We start from the raw sequence: 24,343 nt of genomic DNA on the forward strand, positions 1-24,343 counted from the left end.
TGACAACCCCTCCTGTGGTCCCCTGGCTGTGCGACTGCATCTCCACAATCAATGGTACTGTCCGTTCCAGAATCCTGTAAACCATCTGGACAACACCTAGTCCCTGGGGTCAACCTGCCCTCTGACTGTCCACCCCCTCGGGAGTTCCTACCTCCACCTGCTGTACTGGGTTAACTGTGTGGTGAGCACCAGACAGTGTCCCAGGAGCCTCTTAACTAAAGTGCCCGACCGAGGTAAGTGTCACTCGGATGCTGGAAGGTATTGGGAGATAGCAGTGATGGGAAATCACTGTCAACCTCCGACCCAAGCTCCGTGGTCTCCTGCGACTCGGGTCAAGGGCTGTTGTCCGAGCTGCTCTCATCGTCAGTTCTCAGCTCACGGTGGGGGGGGGGCTCCACCTGTAACATTGGCTGAGGGGTGGGGGACGCCAGATGGACCGGCCCCAACTCCAGCCGATCCTGCAAGACACAAAACAAAGATGTATGATTAGACCACGGGCCGGGGGAATGAGGGTGGTGGGAGTGCGGGTGAGGGGGGTGGGTGGGTTGAGGGGGGGGGGGGTAAGGATGGTGTGGGGGCGAGGGTGGAGTGAGGATGAGAGTGGTGGTGAGGGTGGGGGTGATGGTAAGGATGGTGTGGGGGCGAGGGTGGAGTGAGGATGAGAGTGGTGGTGGGGGTGATGGTAAGGATGGTGTGGGGGCGAGGGTGGAGTGAGGATGAGAGTGGTGGTGAGGGTGGGGGTGAGGGTAATGATGGTGTGGGCGCGAGGATGGTGTGAGGATGAGAGTGGTGGTAAGGGTGGGGGTGATGGTAAGGATGGTGTGGGGGTGAGGGTGGTGTGAGGATGAGAGTGGTGGTGGGGGTGAGGGTAATGATGGTGTGGGGGCGAGGGTGGAGTGAGGATGAGAGTGGTGGTGAGGGTGGGGGTGAGGGTAAGGATGGTGTGGGGGCGAGGGTGGAGTGAGGATGAGAGTGGTGGTGAGGGTGGGGGTGAGGGTAATGATGGTGTGGGGGCGAGGGTGGTGTGAGGATGAGAGTGGTGGTGGGGGGTGGGGGTGATGGTAAGGATGGTGTGGGGGCGAGGGTGGAGTGAGGATGAGAGTGGTGGTGAGGGTGGGGGTGATGGTAAGGATGGTGTGGGGGCGAGGGTGGAGTGAGGATGAGAGTGGTGGTGAGGGTGGGGGTGAGGGTAATGATGGTGTGGGGGCGAGGGTGGTGTGAGGATGAGAGTGGTGGTAAGGGTGGGGGTGATGGTAAGGATGGTGTGGGGGTGAGGGTGGTGTGAGGATGAGAGTGGTGGTGGGGGTGAGGGTAATGATGGTGTGGGGGGGGTTGACACACGTGTCACGGGGAACCCCAACTCGGCGGGGTCTCACGTCCTCGCCTGAGGCCGAACTCCATCCCGGCGACCTCCCTTTCCTCCGGGCTATTTACGTATATCCTCTGATTTTTGTTCATGTATGGAATGATCTGTCTGGACTGTACGCAGAACAATTCTTTTCACCGAACCTCGGTACACGGGACAATAAACAAATTCAATCCAATCCAGTGGACTGTATGGTGGCCCAGGCATCCACTGCAGCCCCTGTTCACCTCCCACCCTCCTCTCCTGTCCCATCCTCACACTCACCCTTGGCAGTTTCTCTGGCACTCTGTCCTCTGCACTGCATCACTGGCCCCATTAATGCCCGGCACAGTGAGGGGGGCTCTGACCTCCAACACAAGTGCCTGTTTGTGGGGGTTCCGGTTGCTGACCCTACACCTGTCAGCTGTGTGTTCTGCAGCCCCTGTCCAGCGCTCTCCTGAGGGAACTGCTCTGGGCGTTCACGTTGGGTGGGCTGCGTGATGCCCTGCCAGCAGTTTGGTGTGGGTGGCGGTGCGGGGGGTCACCCATATGGCCAGTGTCGCTATGCGCAACCACGGGCCATGGTGGGTGGTCAGTCGGCTGTGCAGCAAGATGGGTGCCTGCAGGCCGCGGCAATGGCTGCCCATGCCTGAACACCCTGATTCCAGGAGCTGTCACCCCCCCATCCCATGCTCCATCCCCTGGTCATTCCTCCCTACTCCCCCCGGCCCTGGCAGACGTTCCCCCCCCCCCCCCCCCCCCCAGCCAACAGCAGCACCGGCAGCCCATGGTTGCACCTTTGGGAACATGTGCTACCTCCTCCCTCTTCCTCCGCAGCTATGGCGCATGCTTCCCAATTTTATATACCGCAAGTCAATCTTGCCATTGGTAATTCCTCCTGGCGGAAGCGGAGTATCGCTGGAGGCCTGGAGAATACTGGGGCAGGCCTGTTGATGATATGCCAATTGTACAATCTACTGTACAGTTTGCATGGCCACGCCAACGTGCAGCGTAGGACGCATTCACGCCGCTGTTGATGGGCCGGAGCATGGCATTCCGTTTGGCGCCAGGTGCCGGCGACGATGTTTGGCAGACGCACAATTCTCCGCCCATTCATGTTTCCCGATTCTGGCCTCAGGCATCGGAGAATCCCACCCACACTTTGTTTTGCTCCTCAATAATTACTCACAAAAATCTGGCGGTAAAACAGATAACAGTGATGTTATTTAAAGTCAAAGGTTTTTCTTCAAATTAGAAACTTAGAAGAACAATTTTGTCAGACGTATGAGGCCTACAAGATCTTCGTAGTTGTAAGTGGTGATACCTTATAGGTTTCCTCTCAAGCTGAGACAAAGGCAGCAGAAAATCATACTTTATACTTGTGATTGTAAGTATAAAAATCTAGTTGTTATTTGTTTGAATATCCTACTTTTATTTGAAGTTTGCATTCATGACATTTAGATGAAGATGTTTATGTTGCATTTACACTCTTTAATATTCAAAACCTTATTAAAATGTAACCGGAGATATCTGCTTATACTAAGATGTGATTAAGTGACCATTATAAAATGTTGTAAGCTCACTCTGCTGCCTCAAGAGCCCTCCTATCATTTCTCGGATTCGTAATAGTTCACGGATTTCTACATTTTTAGAGAGGTAAAATTATTTAATAGAGACATTTTTGATATAATAAACTTGTCATGTTTTGTTCTGAGGTATCTTTGCTTAGTCTGATACTCCTGGGAGAGCAGACATTTTGGGCGCGTTCTAACAGATAGCGAGCAGGAACAGCCAAGTGTTTCTCGACGTCCAATCCGGTGAGTCCGTCACTGATATCTAATGTTAATTAGCGCACTTAAGGTTCGCTGGGACCGCACACGGCAGCTTCCCGCTGATAAGGGTGAGCTGCACTTAAGCTGATCCTGCAGGGCACACCCCAGACAGCATGCAGCCATGCCACCATGCAAGCCAGCCCCATGGCCAGACTGATGGCGCAGTGGAATCCAGGCAGGATACCCTGTTCCCCTGAGGGGCTCGGGGGAGGGTCAGTCAGAGGGGGCTGTCTGGAACGCAGTGGCGGTGGCTGTCAGTGCGGGAGAGCAGCGCCGGCTCTAGGGTTGCTGGCGCCCCGGGCAAGCTGAACTTTGGCGCCCTTGGGGGGGGGGGGGGGGGGGGGGGGGGGCGGGGGCCGAGGGGGGGGGGGGGGGCGGGGTGGCGGGGCCGAGGAGGGGCGGACCCGAGGGGGGGGCGGAACGCGGGGGGGGGGGGGGGGGGGGGGGGGGGGGGGGGGGGCGGACCCGAGGGCGGGGCGGACCCGAGGGGGGGCGGACCCGAGGGGGGGGCGGGGGGGGGGACCGGGCGGGGGGGGGGGGGCGGACCGAGCCGGGGGGCCGTCCTGGGGGCGGGCGGCCACCACGCATGCGCTGGTTGGCACCGGCCCAACTGCGCATGCGCGGGACCCGAGTCTCTGGCGCCCCTTAGCACATGGCGCCCCGGGCGACAGCCCGAGATGCCGGTGCCTTCAGCCGGCCCTGCGGGAGAGTTAACCACGAGGACTGCCACCCATGCCGTAAGAAGCTAAACGACTTCCATCAGGTTGCAAGATGAGTTGGCAATGGCTCCCTGAAACTGGTCCCGCCTGCCACCCCAGCAGGCACCCCCTCCCCGTCCGACGACCCTGTGCTTGGCACTCCGGCTTCAGCACAATACCGCTCCCGTGTACAATACCCCTCCCGTGTACAATACCCCTCCCGTGTACAATACCCCTCCCGTGTACAATACCCCTCCCGTGTACAATACCGCTCTCGTGTACAATACCGCTCCCATGTACAATACCCCTCTCGTGTACAATACAGCTCCCATGTACAATACCGATCCCGTGTACAATACCCCTCCCGTGTACAATACCCCTCCCGTGTACAATACCGCTCCCGTGTACAATACCCCTCTTGTGTACAATACCGCTCCCATGGACAATACCGCTATCGTGCACAATACCACTCCCATGTACAATACCGCTCCCGTGTACAATACCCCTCTCGTGTACAATACCGCTCCCGTGTACAATACTGGTCCTGTGAATTGCTGAGATGCTGCAGAGAACCCCACCCCCCACCCCCACCCCCGACAATGGCATGTCTCGGAGTCAGCATGCAGGGTAGGGTAGCACGGCGAAGCCAGTGACACCGGCAAGTCGGCCGGGGCCCTTCAACCATAAAGCCTCTTGAGGGCACCCTCCAAGGGCATCCAAGGCCAGAGGATGTGGGAAGCAGCAGCCTTCCACCTCTAATGTGCATCCTGGGGACACACCGAGTCATAGCAGCAGAGCCAAGAGAACTAAGCAGATTGTGGATCACTGAGAGGGCACTGGGAGGGAGGTGATGGAACCATCAATTCACTAGACACGGGCTTTAAGATATGAGCATTGGTATTTATACAGCAGTCTAGGGGGAGGAGTCATGGGCGGAGCCAAGGGTGGAGCCCTGTACAAACTCCAAAGCATTCCCAGCGCTATTCCCCCTAATGGTCGGGCAACGCAACTGCGCTTACAAATGCATGGTCTCATGTATATACAATACAGTGTGAATTACGGAGTTACATTCACCACAGGAGGTGGCACCATCAGGGGCTAAGGACAGTTAGGGTGAAGATTCTACACCATTAAAACACTTTACAGTCGAGGCATGTGAAGCATCTGTCACGTTATTCTGCACTGTGGACCGGCCTGCATCCCCCTCCAACAGTTGCCCCCCGCCCTCCCCCAGCCGCAGTCCCCTGGGCTCGCTGGTCCTAAACCTGCCGTCCAATGCACCACAATGACAGCCCAGGTGGCCACATAGGCCTCATTTATCGGGTCCCAGCGTGGGTCTCCGGCCTCCATACTGTCGTAATTAGCCAGGGGCTCAGCAGGTACCCCTTATCTCCCAAGAGCCAAACAATCATCCTGGGGTGTCTCTCGAAGATGCCAAGGGTCTTCAACTTCCCAGGATGTAGCTGTCGTGCACACTCGCTGGAAAGCGTGCACACAAGTGCATGATCTTGAGGTGGTGATCGCACACAAGTTGGATGTTTAGGGAGTGGAACCCCTTCCTGTTAATGAAGAGAGCCACCAAGGGCGGCACGGTGGCGCAGTGGGTTAGCACTGAAGCCTTACGGTTGCGAGGTCCCAGGTTCGATCCTGGCTCTGGGTCACTCTCCGTGTGGAGTTTGCACAGTCTCCCCGTGTTTGCTTGGGTTTTGCCCCCACAACACAAAGATGTGCAGCGTCAGTGGATTGGCCACGCTAAATTGTCCCTTAATTTGAAAAGATTAATTGGGTACTCTAAATTTTAAAAAAATGAAAGCTGCCCGCGACCACCTGGTGCACGCAGGGAGACATGCCTGCCATCTATTTCCCTCTGGACCTGGGGCATCTCAGTCATGATGAAGAATCATTTTGGTGGGCCTGGTCCATGTTAAAGTTTATTTTGTCACTTAACCGGGAAAACACGGTATCTGTTACTTCATGGATGCAGTTGTGGGTTGTTGGTTGGGAAATGCCACACAAGTCCCTGCTCGAAGCCTGGAATGAAACGAGCTTGATGCCCATCAGGAGGAGGTGTCCTCTTCATCCACGTGGTGCCAGGTCCACAAGGACATGGCACAGGTACTGCACCATCTCCTTGTTGAGATGGAACCTCCTGTGGCACATGGTGTCCATCATCTGTTCGAAAGACCAGCGACACCTGCATGCCTTAGGCCATCGCTGGCCTGCTCCTCTGGTCCCTCCCTGGTCTGATGGGCGGCTGGGTCTTCAGGATGTTGGTGCACAAGCATTCCCGACTACAGCAGGGGTCCCTGGGAATCGGGCCCCAGACCCTGTACCCCAGACAATGTTACTTGGACCAGGCGCTGGTCCCTCCCCGGTCCATACACCGTCCCTCTGATTATGGGGATGTGCCCAGTGCTACGGCCCAACTCCTGGGTGTTTGAATTTTGGCTGCTGCCTCTGTGGTTTGGACACCACTGGAGTTCAGGCACAGTGTCCAGGCCTCACAGCCTGATTGGGATGCTAGGCAGTAACACTCACCTGTGACATGGCAGGTCTACCCACGGAGATCCACGTAGGAGTTGTGAAGTGCTTACATTATTAGAGTTGCCAATTTCCTATTAGTGATAGCCTTCAGTCATGTGGCCAGCAGCCACCATGGTCAGCGGGAGTTAAAGTGACCTTCACCATATTACCATGGAGGCCCATCCCGTTATTGGTATGGAGATTGGTCTTAATTGGTGATTATTGGTTTCTCGCCATGTCGCGGTGGGATTGGATCTCACTACAGGGAGCGGACTGGTTAGGTTGGAAACCGATTGGCGCCAGGCATAGTTCCCGATTTCAGCCTCTCCCGTGACCCAACCGGCTCACACGGATTCGCGCCCTGTGTGATGCAGCGGTTAGATCACCCCCTTCATCTTAAGGCCAAGTTTACACTGGCTTCAGCTCTTATGATGCTATAAAATATCTTTTAGCTGAGAATTTAAGTGCCACTGAATAAATTTACCTTGTGGGGAGGTTGGGGGGGGGGGGGGGGGGGGGGGAGGGGGAGGGGGAGGGGGCGGGCGTAAAGGTAGCAGAACCCCAACACTAACTCTTTTAATAAAAACTAAGTATAAAAGACAATAGGTATTCTACCTAAATAAGAACAGATAATTGCTGAGATATTTTCTCAAAACACTGATTTGCTAATTAGGATGCAGAGGTTCTCAGTAAATAGTAGACTGGAAATATGCACATGTTTGGAGCACCTTTAGAAGTATTACCAAGTGAATTCGCAGCCTTATTTTGCACAGCATTTCAGATTGGGCAAACGTGGAGATTTTTGCTGAACGGTTTTCTAATACAGGTAAAGCAGTACTCAGAGAATCACTGGATTGTTTTTCTCACTCACCCCAATTCCACCCACCCAAAAGATTGACAAGCTATGAGTGAAGACTGCTAACAACCAGAGAGAGCTGGATTTGTCCAGTGTTTATTTTGTTACGAGTGATTTAGGCAGTGTAGATAGTAAGAATATGTAATTGGTGATGGTGAGAGTTCCTGCAGTCACGGATGGTTAGATAGTTTCCTTTGAAGGTGAAAATCCTCGAGTCCAAATGGCATATTGCTTCCAGGAGCAATATATCAGGGTATCATAGAACAAAGGTAAAAGGTTCCAGAAATGGGTAGTGGTCATTCAGAGATCGTGGGTCACGTGGGAATCAGTGATGCAAACAGGTGTCAGTTCAAGGTTGTGCAAATGAATTTCTTGAAGTTAAATTGTTGATTAAAAAGTAAAACCTCCAGAGTACCAATCGCTGGGTTACCCCTAGTGCCATGCACTGGTCCAGATACTGAGGGAAAAATCTGGATTTTAAATACTCAACAGGTACACTGGTGGGAATGGAAGGTTTCGAATTCATGGAACACTGCAGTACTCTTGGAATCATGGAAAGCTATGGAAACAGGATGGTTTTCAACTAAATCGGAGGGGCATTGCATCCTTGCAGTAAGGGCAAATAGGGCAGTGGGGGAAATTTAAAGGTGGTGAGAGGGTGGCGAGAGTACTTCTACACAATGGCTGAATTTTTAAAAAATAAATCTTTTTATTAAAGCTTTTTCCAACCAACGTTTTTACATAACAAAAATAAACGAGAATTATTGAACAAAACAAGGTGGGTGTTGTCTTTCTACAAAACAAAATTCACATGATATCAACAATTCCCTCCCCCCACCACCACCTGGACGCGCCCCCCCCCCCCCCCCCCCCCCCCCCCCCCCCATTGCTGCTGCTGCTGACATTTTACCGCTCCCCTAGAAAGTCAAGGAAAGTTTGCCACCGCCGGGAGAACCCCAGCAAGGACCCTCTCAAGGCAAACGTTATTCACTCCAGGCTGAGGAACCCAGCCATATCACTAACCCAGGTCTCCACACTCGGGGGTTTTGAGTCCCTCCACATTAACAAGATCCGTCTCTGGGCTACCAGGGAGGCAAAGGCCAACACCTCGGCCTCTTTCGCTTCCTGCACTCCCGGATCCTCCGACACCCCAAAGATCGCTATTGTTGGACTCGGCTTCACCCGCGTGTCCAAAATCCTGGACATCGCCGTCACAAAGCCCTGCCAGAATACTTTAAGCGCCAGGCAAGCCCAAAACATATGGACATGGTCCGTCGGACTCCCTGCACACCTCGCACTCCTGTCCTCCACCCCAAAGAACTTACTCATTCGCGCCGTCGTAATGTGAGCCCGATGTACCACCTTAAACTGATTAAGCTGAGTCTGGCACAGGATGAGGAAGAATTCATCCTGCCCAGGGCATCAGCCCACAGGCCCTCATCCAGCTCCTCGCCCAGCTCCTCGCCTAGCTCCTCCTCCCACTTGCCCTTCAGCTCCTCCACATGGCTTCCTCCGCCTCCTGCAGTTCCTGATATATGTCCGACACCTTCCCCTCCCCTACCCAAATGCCACCAGAACCCTGTCCTGTACCCTACACGGGGGCAGCAGCGGAAATGTCCCCACCTGCTTTTTAAGAAAGTCCCGAACCTGGAGGTACCTGAACACATTCCCCGGGGGCAGGCCGAACTTCTCCTCCAGCGCCTGCACGCTGGGGAAAGTCCTGTCTATAAACAGGTCCCCCATTCTCCTAATGCCTGCCCTATACCAGCCTTGGAACCCACCATCTATCCTACCCAGAGCAAATCTGTGGTTATTCCATATCGGGGTCCACACTGAGGCCCCCTCCTCCTGCCTATGCCTTCTCCACTGCCCCCAAATCCTCAGTGCCGCCGTCACCACCGGACTTGTGGTGTATCGCGCCGGCGAGAACAGCAGCGGCGCCGTGACTAGTGCCCCTAGGCTGGTGGCTCTGCATGACACCACCTCCAGCCGGCCCCATGCCTTCCCCTCCTCCATCATCCACTTCCTAATCAAGGCCACATTGGCCGCCCAATAATAGCTGCAGACGTTCGGCAGAACCAGTCCTCCCCCTTCCCGACTACGCTCCAAGAATGCCCTTTTAACTCGCGGTGTTCTATTCGCCCACACAAATCCCGTAACAATCCTATTCACCTGCTTAAAAAAGGACTTGGGGATGAAAATGGGGAGGCACTGAAAAACGAAGAGGAAACTGGGGAGAACCGTCATCTTCACAGTCTGCACCCATCCTGCCAAGGGAAAGCGGGAGCATGTCCCACCTTTTAAAATCTCCCTCCATTTGCTCCACCAGCCGGGTTAAGTTGAGCCTGTGCAGGGCATCCCAGTTCCTAGCCACTTGTTCCCAAGTACCGAAAACTCCTCTCCACTATCTTGAGCGGGAGCTCCCCCAGTCTCTCCTCCTGACCCCTAGCATGGACCACGAACAGCTCACTCTTCCCCACGTTCATCTTGTACCCCGAAAAGCTCCCAGAGTCCTTTAGGATCCACATGGACCTCCCCCATCCCCTCTAGCGGGTCTGAAATGTACAACAGGTCATCCGCGTAGAGGGAGACCCGGTGCCCCCCCCCCCCAGGCGCACCAGCCCCCTCCAGTCCCTTGAAGTCCTGAGTGCTATGGCCAATTGCTCAGTTGCCAGGGCAAACAGCAACGGGGACAGGGGTCACCTGTGCCTCATCCCCCGATGCAGCCTGAAATAATCTGACCTCAGCCAGTTCGTGGATACACTCGCTACAGGGGCCTCATACAGCAGCTTGACCCACCCTATAAATCCCTCACCAAATCCAAACATGCTTAACGCTTCCCACAGGTACTCCCACTCCACCCTGTCAAAGGGCTTCTCTGCATCCATTGCAGCCACTGCTTCTGCATCCCCTCCCTCCGAGGGCATCATAATAATGTTTAGGAGCCTCCTCATTTTCGTGTTCAGCTGCCTGCCCTTGACGAAACTATCTGGTCCTCCTCAATCACTCCCGGGACGCAGTCCTGTATTCTGGTGGCCAGAAGTTTTGCCAACAATTTAGCGTCTACATTCAGGAGCGATATCGGCCTGTAGGACCCACACTGAAGCGGATCCTCCTCCTTCTTCAAAATAAGCAAAATCAATGCTTGCGACATCGTCGGGGGGAGGGCTCCTCTCTCCTTTGCCTCGTTAAAGGTTCTTAGCAGGAGCAGGCTCGGTAGCTCTGAGAACTTCTTATAAAATTCTACAGGGAAGCCGTCCGGACCTGGGGCCTTGCCCGACTTCATGTTTGCCAGCCCCTTAACTACTTCCTCCAACTCAATCGGGGCCCCCAACCTCTCCACCCGCTCTGCTTCCACCCTCGGGAACCTCAATCGGTCCATAAATTGCTTCATCCCTTCACTTCCCCTCGGTGGTTCCGACTCGTACAGCTTCCCGTAGAACTCCCTGAAGACTTTGTTGACCCTCTCTGGGCTCAACACCGTGTTGCCTTCCTTATCCCTCACTCCCCTGATCTCCCTGGCCGCCTCCCTCCTGCGCAATTGGAGCACCAGCATCCTACTCGCCTTCTCCCCATACTCGTAGACTGCCCCTTTCACTTTCCTCAACTGTGCCTCCGCCTTCCCCATCGTCAGCAAGTCGAACTCTGCCTGCAGTTTCCGGCGCTTGTTTAGCAGCCCCCCCCCCCCCCCCCCGGCCCAGGGCCTCCGCGTACTTCCTGTCCACCCTAAGTATATCTCCCACCAGCCTCTCTCTCTCTCCGCCCTCTCCTTCTTCTCTCTGTGGGACCTAATAGGAATTAACTACCCCAATGACCGCCTTCAAAGCCTCCCAAACCACTGCCACTGTTACCTCCCCTGTGTCATTCGCTTCCACATAGTTGTCGATGCTCCTCCTTATCCGCCCACAAACCTCTTCATCCGCCAGCAGCCCCACATCCAGTCTCCAAAGAGGGCGCTGCCCCAGCTCCGCCCCCAGTCGCAGGTCCACCCAGTGCGGGGCATGGTCCGAGACCGCAATGGCCGAGTATTCGACCTCCTCCACCCTCGGGATTAGCGCCCTGCTCAACACAAAGAAGTCTATCCACGAATAGACTTTATGGACGTGGGAGCAAAAGGAGAACTCCTTCGCCCTTGGCCATGCAAATCTCCACGGGTCCATGCCCCCCCATCTGGTCTATGAACTCCCACAGGACCCTGGCTGCTGCCGGCCTCTTTCCCGACCTGGACTTGACTCCAAGTCCGGGATTCTACCCAACACGCGCCTCATGAAGTCCGCATCGTTCCAGTTCGGGGCATACACGTTCACTAACACCACTCGGGCTCCCTACTGCTTGGCACTCACTATTATGTACCCCCTTGTCCTCCACAATGCTCCCCGCATCAAACGCCACTCATTTACTAACCAAAATTGCCACCCCTCTGGTCTTTGAGTCTAACACCGAGTGAAACACCTGGTCCACCCATCCTCTCCTTAACCTCGTCTGGTCAGCGAGCTTTAAGGGCGTGTCCTGCAACATGGCACGTCCGCCTTCAACCCCTTTGGGTGCGAGAGCATGCAGGATCTCTTGACCGGCCCATTCAGGCCCCTCACGTTCCACGTGGTCAGCCTGCTCGGGGGGTTGACCACCCACCCCCCCTGCCGACTAGCCATCTCCCTTTTTCGGCCAGCCACGTGCCCGCGCCTCCCGCTCGCTCCAGCCCTCCCCTTGGCGGCCCCCCAGCCCGACTCTCCATCCATTCCCCTCAACTGGCTTCCCTTCAGTCAGCAAAAGAGCACCCATCCCCCCCCCCAAATGCCCCCCCCCCCCCCCCCCCCCCCCACCTCTGCCAAGCATCCGCTTAGCTCTGATTTGCTCCCCATTGCACTTCCGTACGTCAGCTCACCCATGCTGATCCCGGCCGGTCCCGCCTCTATCCCCCGACCTTAGTCTTGTCACCTCCTTCGGGCCACCCAGCCCCCCCCCCCCCCTCGCCCGCAGGGTAGAGGGGCAAGTGCCATCCAGGGCCTTCCCGTGCGCCGGACAACACGACCCGGGCGCTTCCCGTCCCCTGAAACAAAACACAAGGGAAACAAAAAACAACAAACAAACTGGAGCAGACAGGCAATCAAACTTATGTTCTACCCACCATCTTACCCCAGGTCAACCCCCAGTTACCCCTTCCCATCAGCATGTTTCACCCACATACCAGGGCTAGCCTGGAAGGCTGCTGCGAGAGAGTGAGGAGGCAACAGTACTGATCTCTGTATATGTATATACATAAAGGGTTAATGTGTGGTCAGTACAGTCAGATGATCACTAGAGGGCAGCACTAACAAGAGGTATATAAACAGCCACAATCAGTTTACCTACTTTCTTTGGGTGTGTTGTAGCTCGAGGATAGATGCATAGAAAGCTCAGAGTAGAAAGTATATATTTCATTGTTAATCTAAATCTACCTTGTCTAATTCGAAACCTAGTATAAGTATTGAAGTAAAGAACTCACAATTAAATTGATTAGTTACTCAATACATTAATTGTTACCTACTTTGAATATTCATCACCGAAGTTAAGTTCAACTCGGCAGAAATAAATGAGTAACAAATATTACTCCAACGTAATATAACAGCAACGGTGGGGAGGGTGTGAAGTGGGTGGGTGGGGGGGGGGTGCTGTGGTGATTAGTGTGGCGAATGGGGAGGGCTCTTACAGATGGGATGGCCCCTGTTACCAGCAGGGCTCTCTATGGGGCACAGGCTGCTCAATCAAGAGAGCTCCTACCTCCAATCCTCCAAACCTGTAGCCCACGTGACCTTCCTACCCTCAATTCATAATCATCATAATCTTTATTAGTGTCACAAGTAGACTTACATTAACACTGCAATGAAGTTGCTGAATGCGTAATGTGGTGGGGCCTACATCCAACTCCTTTCTACCCAATTATAGATTCCTTCCCCTGAGACCCAGGCTACTCCCTGAAAGGGGATTAACTTTCACCCAGCAAATCAAAATCGGGCGGATGGATGTGGAGCGAACATTTACCCACAAAGTGTATTAATGATCCCTAAGCTGAACTACAGCACCACCAACAACGCCCTCCCCCCTCCCCCCGATGCGCTACCACCTTTCTTCTGCTCAGGTTGTCAGAGTCGCTGGATATCCCGTTGCTGCCCTCAACACTGTACTTGACTCTTCAGGAGTTGTACTTCAGCATTTGCACCTTGCTGCGATTATGAGATCCAAGCCTATTTATTGACTCCCACCTGCCTGATAGATTTGTTCAGCTGCACATGTTTTCAGTTTCTTTCGCTGGAGGATAATAGTTTGGAACATATTTCTATTCAGCACAATGCCAGGTTTATATAATCAACATTGGAGTGCAAAACACTGGCAGAAACTGAGCTTGATGCTCTGTTCAACTTTCCAGTGTTGTGCTCCGATCCCTGTATCACTCTTCTCTGAATGCTCTTCAGCACATCAATCGTTTTTAATGCCCAACAGCTACATACAATAATGTACCTAAAGGTGCTTTTTACCTTAGAGATGTACTGCCAATACCAGATGTGCAGCTCTCTCCCCATTGACTGCATTCCTAAATATAAACAGTCCAATTGAGAGAGCGTATGGCATCACATTCCCATGCAAATATGGTTCCTGTCAGCTAACCATGGGAAGTCAGTCCTGCATGGCTACCCTCCTCTACAATCGCATCTCTGTATTGCACAGCAGAGTGTGTCAGGCCTACAGAGAGATATGCAAATTGAGGAGAGTAGCACACTGAAGCTTCTCTCCCCCACCCCAGGTACAAAAAAGTAAATGGCTCTGTACAGAGCTTTCCTCAAGCTAATTTTAATTGTGACCCTCCATTCCAACTTCTGTCGGGTAATGTACTGTTCTGAGGAATCTGATAAGAGTAATACTGAAACTATCTAAATTTCAGCATTCCACATATTTGCGTACAAACACGGGGCAGGATTCAGCCTGCCATTGGCTGCTCCTCCACCAGGCCCAACAATCTTAAACAATTTCAAACGGGCATCACGGCACCATTTGGGGAAAGGGGCAAGACTGAAACATGTTTGCCAGCAATTATAGGCCCCTCACGTGGAAGAGATTGATATTCTGCTCCAGATTCCTCAGTCCTCTGTGACAGTCAGCGGGTAGGCTGTAGGATGGATGAGTGTGTTTGGCAGAAGGTAATGATAAATGTTCATTACAGCAGAGCGGTGTAGCCATCCTGGCTGCAGTCCGAGAAATGTGTTAATGACGTCACCAGGCAAATCGAAGGAGGAGAACCTACTGTAACCTCACAGCAACCCAGCGCATTAACTATGATTGGGATGAACAGATCCTGACAACTCATGGCATTTTCCAGCATCCGGTTTTCCATAATTGCTTGTTGTCCCATGGGTGAGCATCACAGCACATCAGTACCCCAAACTTATCTTTAGTGCCGCCTGCGAGTGCTGTTCCTGATTATTTCTTCCATCTACTGTAGCTGCTTGAAATATTTTTGTATGGCAAGGTTGTGAAACATGGGTATTTGGGTCTGCCGTTGTTTTTGCAGGAAAAGACTGCGTATAACAAGGCGGAGCCAAGGTTGGAATCACCTTTAGAGTAATCGTGGAAAAGGACAAGGAGCAATAAATGTGAAAATTCTCAACTGGAGTGGGTGCTAACTTCAGGGATTTAAATGGGATCTAGTTTGGGTGGACTCCAATCAAAGATTGGAGGATAAATGAGCAATGTGAGATTTTCACAAAAAAAATCATTCGGATATGGATTGGACACATTTGTATGAGGAAAGAGCACATCGAAACCTGGAGCTCCCTGGGTCATTGGAGATTACAGAGTGTCAGGAAACAGAGGCCTATTGCAAATGCTTGGCTCATGATGCAGTAGAGAAGCTAAACGGAATGCGGAAAGTGCAGAGGAGAACTGAAAAAGAAAATAAGAGAGGGAAAGAGAATGTATGGAAATAAATGAGCAGGGAGTGATATAAAAAGTATTTTATCAACATACAAGTAGTAAAAGGGAAGTCAAATGATTGGTGGGCCCAATTGGAAAAACAATTGGAAAACAAAAGAGATCTTCTTCAAGTGGCAGCGGGCATGACAAAGGTACAAAATTACTACTTTGCACCTATAATTACTAAAGAAGAGGTTGTTGCCAAAGTCCCAGTAATGAAGGAAATAGCAAAGAGAATACAATCTATATTAATAACTTATCGTAGAGGTCAAATGTAATGAAACCCATATTTTCTGATGAAACAAAGCTAGTTGGGAAAGTAAGCTGTGAGGAGGACACAAAGCACCTGAAAATGGATATATGTAAGTTAAGGGAGGAGGCAGGAAGCAAGCAGATGGAGTATAATGTGGGGAAATATGATAAGTTAAAAAAGATCAGAATGTTTTTTTAAATGCTGAGAAACTATTAAATGTTGTTGTTCAGGGGGATTAGGGGTTGGTTGTACAGGAAATACAGAAAGTATGCAGATTGCTGTCTAAGTATCATGCTGAATGGTGTAGGTGACCATGGTCTCCCAAACAGTCCGATCATTGTTGGAGTTCTGGTTAAGTTAGTTTTTTAATGTTGTCCAGCTGCCTCCTTCTCTATCGACCTCTTGGTCTTCTTCCAGTGGTGATTAGGAACTCTAACCCTCTGCATTGATAACAACTTCTTCTGATATTCATTTAGAGTTCTCTTGTTCTTTGGACCTCGTTCAGTACTTCTTTGTTAATTATTTTCTCCATCCAGCTTATCCTCAGGATCTTTTATAAGCATAGCAATTTGAAGCTGTTGATTTTCCTTTCTTCCTTTTCCCAATGCACCAAGCTTCACATCCATAATTCATTAGTGACCAGACATAACATTTTAATACACGGATTCCTTTTTCAAGACTCAAGTTGATGTTTGTTAGGATGTTGCTTAATTTTGTAAAGCTCTTTTGACTTGTCCAATCATTTTTTTGTATTTCTGTGTTGTTTTTAACATTGGATATATAACTGTGCTTCGTTCAGGTGAATTGATTAATGTGTATTTAACTTGCTTCCATTGGCTATAATGTTGCATACTGGAATGCCCTTTTTTGTTATCATTAACATTGTGCGTGTTTTCTTGCAGTTGAGTGTAAGCCCGGTTCTACCACTTTGGCCAAATCTGTGGCTGTATCGATTCATTTTTGCTAGTCTTCTTGATTTGTTGCAATAAGTATGGTGTCGTCAGCACAGAGGATGTTGTTGCTGGCTCTCCCTCCTACCTTTATACCATCCATCCTTTCAGTTCCTCTGAGAATACATTCATTGTATAGGGTGAAACAATCCAATGAGAGAACTCGGCATTGTCTAATGCTTCCTTTGATTGCTTTGCAATCACCAAATTTGCTCTCATATCTGAGCACCACGATCTGATTCCAGTAAATGTTCCTGATGATGTTGATGTCTTTCAGCAATTTCATGAGATGTATTGGCCTGCACTTTATCAAATGCTTTAGTGTAATCAATAAAACATAGGTAGAGGTTGACATGATGTTCATGGTGTTACATCACATGCAGGTAGAGAAAATAATTAGGAAGTCTTTGGTCTTTGGTCCATAATTCGAGGGGTTGGCATACAAGAATAAAGAAGTCTTGCTGCAATTGTACAATGGTGAGACCATACCTGGAGTACTGTGTACAGTTTTGGTCTCTGTACCTAAGGAAGGATCTACTTATGTTGGAGGCAATGCAGCAAATGTTCACTATTTTGATTCCTTGAATGTTGTGTTTTGAGGAGAGATTAAGCAGAATGGGCCTGTACTTCCTGGAGGTTAGCAGAATGAAAGATGACTTCATTGGAACCTAGAGGAGGGCTTGACAGAATATATGCTTAAATCTTGTTTCCCTGGCTGGAAAGCCCAGAACTGAGGGACATAGTTTCAGGATAAGACGACAACTATTTCAGACTGAGATAAGCGAGAAAGATAGATGCGGCTGGAGGTGGAGATGCATTCTCAGGAAAGGGGTGAATATTGTGTTGATAGTATGCAAAATGTATACTCCGCCAAGTAATGTCCTGCAATGGTAAATGGCCTGTGGGGGGGGGGGTGTCTATGCACGTCTCAGGCTCCAGTTTGCATACTTAAAGATAATGCTCCTTCTATGCTGTGCAACTTCGCCAAGTCCAACCCTTTAAATTGCCATGCACAAAAAATGTTACGGAAATGTACATCAAGAAAATGAAAGAGAACATTACTAAAAGGTCTATCTCCTGAATCAGGTGGACAACCTGATCATTCAGCTGCAGTCTCATTGTAAATTGAACTTAGAGGGATCAGCAAAGATCAAGTGGTGGGTCTGGCCACACTGCCATGGAACGCTGCCAGCAGTTGGACTGTGCTGTACCACCAATCCCTCACGGAAACATTTAAGCAGAAAAACACCTTTGACCACAAGTCCACCGGGCAGTGGTCTGCACACAACGTCTCAAGCCCCTGTGAGGAAAGGAGATGGTAGATTATATAGGATGGTTCCCTGAGCAGACTGTCAAAGTCATTTGGCAGAACGCTTAATTAGCAGAACTTTTAAACAAGCACCAAGGCATAACTTGGCAGGTGGTGAGAAAGGGCATCCCCATCAGATTCTTCCGACAGGCCCGGAGTCTCACCCCTCTGAACATTGCGCTCCAGGTGGCGATGGTAGGGAGGAGTCCGTTGTTCACCTCCTCCTGTAGTATGCCTTTGCAAAGGAGGCCTGGAGAGAGATGCAGTGTTTTTTGTTGAGGTTCATGAGCAGTTCTGTGACACAAGACTCTGTGTTCTACAGGCAGATTCCAGGGACATACATCAAGATAAATGTCAACAATGGCTGGAGGATCATCAATTCGGAGAAAGGCACTATTTGGTCTGCCCCAAACTTGCTGGTGTTCTAGTGCAAAGGGCTGTCCTCAACTGAGTGTTGCAGACCAGCACATTCCAAGGTCCAGAACTATGCACTAAAGGACACACTAATGCTTGGGGCAGCCACCACAGAAGTATAATGGGGAACAGTTGCTGCCTAAGGCCTTTCAGCCATAGTACACTGGGGGACTGGAAAATTAGTCCAAATTTTTGGGCTGTAAGCCTAACACTGAATGTATTTTGTGAATATCAAGCGTATTGAAATTGTATTGAGGCACCTCAGAGAGGAACACATTGCCAGAAAGAAAGATGAATTCTCTTGCACTGTCTGTGATTTTTCAATGTGAGATGTTTTGCCGTCAGGCACAATGCCTGACATGAAATGTACACAATAAATATCAAGAGAATTACGATTGTACAGAGGCTTATAGGAATGAAGCATAGCGTATGGAGACAAATCGAATATTATAGCTCTCTGTAATTTTAAAGTTAAAATATTTTGTAATGAACTTTTGCAAATTTCATGAATGAAGTATGTTTTGGGGGGAAAAAGGTAAGTGGTGGTCAGTAAGACTTCCCCCCCTCCTCCATTTCAGGGCAGAACCACCCACTTTCTGCCCACTGGTGCATGGAAGATCGACCGCTATGTATACCACTTCACAGACGGTATTAGAAACAGAAACCAGCCCCGGCAACATCTCAGCTCCCTAAGCAAACTATGCAATGTCATAAATCCTGTCAAAACATTTTCTTGAATCATGCAATAATCACTAAAACTCTTCTGGCTCTTCTCCCGCCCGAGTGAAGAAGACAGCCTCCCGTTTAACTAATTAGCTGACTGAACTTCTTTTTGGACTTACAATCAAAACATAAATATGGAAGTACACACTCAAGTGATAAGTTTCAGCATTGTACATTGTAAAATGTCAGATTGTAGGTCTTTAAATCAGAGGTGATTATGTATGTGCCTGACCTAATGTCGTGCTGTAGTGCTGAAGCACTCATCAATTCATTAACCAGTCAATCAATACAGATTCTTAAGGTGCAGATCCAATGGGTAAAGATGGCAACATGTTGAGCAGTGAGTTTGTTAGTGGAAAAGGTCATTGATATAATTGATAAAAGCTGTAAGGAATATTATAGGAAGACTTAATCATGTTTGCATAGGGACAGTGTACCTCCATAATTTTTAAGAGTTTTCACAGAAACCTTACCCTGCTTAATCCTGAAATAGAGGAAAGTGGTCATTAAAATATTGCTTTTGATTTTTTCCAGCTATCTGTAAAATTGCATGAAACTATGAAATCATATCAGGCGGCGAGGTAACATTTTAAATCTTCTTCTGACACGCTGGAAAGCCGAGAAGGACAAACATGGGTGGAAAATAAAGACACAAAATCAGCAGCAAGTCTTTGAACATTTTTTTTTAATGAGCTGCAATAAATTCTGTTTTAGTAATTAGTTCGGAAACATAAACACTTCATTCCTAACATTTTGTTGTCATAGGGTAATGATTAGACTGTTGCAGGCATTGGAGGCTTCGGGCATAGGCTTCCTTGCTTGCTTTCTTTGGAGTTTAACCTAGGAAACTCGAGTATGCGATTGCGTCTTGGGAGGATGGCTTTGGGCAGGCATGGCTACAGTGAATTTACGCAAAGTGAATTTGTTGATTTGTTTCAAGGTCGATGTTTATTTACAGTGATCAACCCCTAGCTTTCTGTTGGTCCAGTGCTATCTCTGTCTCCCTCTGTATGATCAGTTTTACAAATCTATGGCTTACACACTATGGCCACTGAAATAACGTGGATATCACAGTAATGGGGCTTCTGCAATAATAGTAATGGCTTTCTCGCTGAAATCTTAATCATAAAAAGATACACTAAAAACATAATTTTACGTTCAAAGAAAGAAACACTTCATTGACTGTCGCATCCATTTCATCTCCCTTTTTCAACTCTTTCTGTTCTGTTCCTTAAGAACTTTAATTTCACTTGCACTATTTTTTAAACTGATATATTCTTCGCTATCTACTACAACTTTTTTTTTAAGTTTAAGATAATTTGTTTACATTTTTTTCTTGTATTTCTTTGCTTCCTCAGTTTACTTTGGAAGCGTGAATTACTTTGAGAAATAAATGTACTATCTGATTGGCCCAAAGGTTGTTAGCTAATTTAATGGGAAAAACCATTATAGAGCAACACACAATCTACGGAACTGTAACAGATAATTTAACCTAACTGATCTATGCTGGTTTTTCTATTCCAAACAGACCTCCTTGCATACCAATGACTTCTTTCCATCCATACCTCTCCACCCTCTTTTTTCATGTAGGCATCAAACTACCTCTTAAGTATGTCATTGCTACTCTCTATGACAGCAAATGGCATATTCATACCACACTGTGTATAAACGAATCGACATGTCATAAATATGCACTGCTAAAATAATAAAGCAGCTTCCAGAAAGCTTGCTTTTTCACTTTTAGACCAAACACTTAATTTCCTCTCAACAACTCTTAATGGTCTATAAATTCCAAATCTCCAGGAAATGGTTCTCCTTCATAAATGCAGCATTAGTCACATAACACGTAATTGTCTTGGCCTCTAAGGTTCTGATTTTCTCCTATTATTTCTTCTAATTTGCTTATTTGAACACGCTGCTATGTATAAGTTGTATATTTGCAGAAAGCATTTGCTCTCAGATCGATTTCCACACTCTGATACCAGTGAAATCTTAAACCTGTCTTAAAAAAAAGAGCTGAGCAGAATGTGTCTTCTCATAAATTAAAATGTCAGAATGCAATAATTATACCGTTTGAACAGCAAAATGCTTTGTTATTTCAGTATTTTGTGCTATTTTCCTTGTGTTCTTTAGAAGTAGTTGGCAGAATGCAGGAAAGTGAATATTTATTCTAAAGTGCTGAGAGTTGAGTTTGATCCCCTAGTCAGTTAATTACATAATCCACTTAATTGTATAAAATCTCTAGTCCCAACATTGCACAACTGAAATGAGAGCACTATACCAGGAACAAAACTTCACATCTGGGTCCCTCATATTCCAATTCATTTTTAAGGAAGAATTCACTAGATCATTTTACTTGCCACTTTTCTCATCAAAATAATGGCCTGGAACCTGTGGTTATAATAACAGTAAAATTGTCACCATTTTACATAACTACGGTGCAAAACGGATAGCAACTTCCAGCATCCAGACCCAGACACATAGAAAGAAAGAAAATAGGGCCAGCAGTCGGCTATTCGACCCTTCAAGCTATTCCACCATTCAGTGAGATCATGGCTGATCCTCTAACTCAACTCCATATTCCCCCAAACTCTCAATACCCCTTGACAAATTTTGAGTCTAGAAATATATCTATTTCCTTCTTAAATGTATTCAGTGACTTGACAGCCTCCACAGCCTTGTGTGATAGAGAATTCCAGATTCACTACCCTCTGAGTAAAGAGGTTTCTCCTTGTCACAGTCCTAAATGGCTTACCTGTATCCTGACACTGTGACCCCTTGTCCAAGATCCCCCCACCCCCTCTGTTATGAATTCTGGTCAGCTCTCAGCAGTGGCTAAGATTATGGACCAGAGCCGCAATGTTTTTAAAATTTTAAGGCAGTGCAGAAAGATCGATTCATTCCAGGATTCATAATATAAGAAATAGGGCTTGGTTATTTTATAAACCAACTTTATTTAAAAAAACAATATTTACTTTTAAACTACAACCCTGACAATAACAGATTACATGTAGTTTCTGAACCTCAACACACTTGTTCCCATTGAACAGCACTTTACAAGAACATGAAGCTCTCATTCCACTGGTAGGCAATACTTCGCATTTATGAAACAATTAAAGGGGTGGCATGGTGGCACAGTAGTTAGCACTGGTGCCTCACAGCAGCAAGCACCCGGGTTCAATTCTTGCCTCGGGTGACTGTGTGGAGTTGGCACTTTCTCCCAGTGTCAGCGTGGGTTTCCTCCAGGTGCTCCGGATTCCTCTCACAGTCCAAAGATGTGCAAGTTAGGTGGTTTGGCCATGCTAAATTGCTTGTCCAAAAAGGTTAGGTGGGGTTACTGGCTAATGGGGAGAGGTTCGGGGCATGGCCTAGGTAGGGTATTCTTTCCAAGGGTCAGTGCAGACCCGGTGGGCTGAATGGCTTCCTCCTGTACTGTAGATATTCTATGATTCTAAGTAACCTTTTATTATGTACAGTATTATAAATAACCTAACAGAAAATATAACTGACTACCTAATACCTCTTTCCCAACCCCCCTCTTCCAAACTACCCACAATTCTCCACACACAACCACAGACAAACAACACAGAAGGGAATGGATGCACTGGGATGGCTTCTAATTAATGTCTTTCTGAAATTCAGACTTTTTTTTGGGTATTTCTTCCTTCTAAGCTTGAGATGATTTCCTCTGGCATGGTTGTCTACCTTCTGTGCAGACTCAGGATCATTACAGGTTCACAGCAAAAATGTGCCAGGCACTCACTGGTTTTAGAAAAAGAAAGCAGTTCTTTCACATCATGAGGCAAGAGAGACAGAGTGAGACTGTTTCTTTCACTTCCAAGGTCTAATCACTTCTTCTAAGTTCTCTCAGAAATAATCACGCAAGCACCAATCACTGACCATTGTCAGGCCAACTGTCCCTGGCCAACCCACCGGTTGCCAGTTAACCAATTGAACAGAGCCCCTCCAAAGCTGGTTCCTGGGATTCACTCAGCGGCGGATAGTCTGGCTTTTTCTTTCCAAAATACAGAACCTGGGAACACAGGGCGGAATTCTCCGCTCCCGGGAAAAATCGGGAAGGCCGTCGTGAACTCGGCCGAGTTTCATGACGACCTTGGAGGTCGCTCCTCTCATCGTATTCACCCCCACCCGGGGGGCTAGGAGCGGCGCTCCATTATTCACGGCGGCGCGCCGAGAATGACGCGACGGCGGCGCCTTTGTGACGTCAGCCGCGCATGCGCAGGTTGGCCGGCTCCAACCCGCGCATGCGCAGTGGCCGTCTTCCCCTCCGCTGCCCTGCAAGACGTGGCGGCTTGATCTTGCGGGGCGGCGGAGGGGAAAGAGTGCGTCCCTTTGAGACGCCGGCCCGACGATCGGTAGGCACCGATCGCAGGCCAGTCCCCTCCCGAGCACGGCCGTGGTGCTCACTCCCCTCTCCCCCCCCCCCCCCCCCCCCCCCCACAAGCTTCAAACGGGCCTTTGGCGCCCATGTTCACGACGGCAGCGACTAGGTGTGGTTGCCGCCGTCATGAACCGGTCGGGAACGTCAGGCCACTCGGCCCATCCGGATCAGAGAATCGGCTGGGTATTCCCAATCGGGAAATTGGGTTGGGTTTGCAAATACAGATTCTGGGGAATAACAGGAAGAGATAATACACCTGAGGTGTAACTTTGTCTGCATTACCTATTCCCAGTAAGTGCCTTCCTTCTTCAAATCACGGAGCACTGTTAGAATCTCTAAAGCACTTCCCACTCTGGGAACTTTACTGCAAATAAAATTACAGCTGTAAGCAAAGCTGGTGTTATTAAAAAATTAATTAAAAATGATTAAAGTTTATAAAAGTCCCAGGATAAAGAACAGCCCTTTGTTCAATTAGGCACTTAATAACATTCTGGCCTCAACACTGAGATCAGCAACTTCAGTTCACAACCTCTGCTCCAACTTTTTTGAACAACAGTTCTGCTACCACCGCTTAAAGCTCCTCTGAATCTTTGTTTACTGGCCCCATTAGTTCCCCACCCCCTATATCCCCCTTTGTTATCACCATCGTCCCATTAGTAATTAAAAAATCCTTGTGTTCTATCTTTTCACGGGCCTTGGGGTGGATTTTCCATTACTGAGACTAAGGGCTGGATTCTCCGAATTTGCAGCTATGTCTGGAGGAAGCGTCTGGTCTTATGACCAAATGTCGGCGCTGCCCCTGCACCGATACTCCACCCAGTTGGGGGCTAGCAGCCACGTAAAGTCCCCGGCTTTACCTGCAGATACGGATGGAGAATGACCGGGTCCTGGCTGCGCATGCACATGCCAGCGACCTGCAGCGGCCGTGCAGTACAACATGGCGCCGGCCACGCCTGGACCCTGCCTGCCAGATAGTGCCTCCTCTGTAACCCCTCTCGTCACCCCAGGACCACCCTATACCAGTCCCCTCCCGGCCAAGCTCATATCAAAGCTCCAAAACCTAGGACTCTGCAACTGAATCCTAGACTTTC

Source organism: Scyliorhinus canicula, chromosome 1 (assembly GCF_902713615.1).
Source record: "Scyliorhinus canicula chromosome 1, sScyCan1.1, whole genome shotgun sequence".
Classification (NCBI taxonomy): domain Eukaryota; kingdom Metazoa; phylum Chordata; class Chondrichthyes; order Carcharhiniformes; family Scyliorhinidae; genus Scyliorhinus; species Scyliorhinus canicula.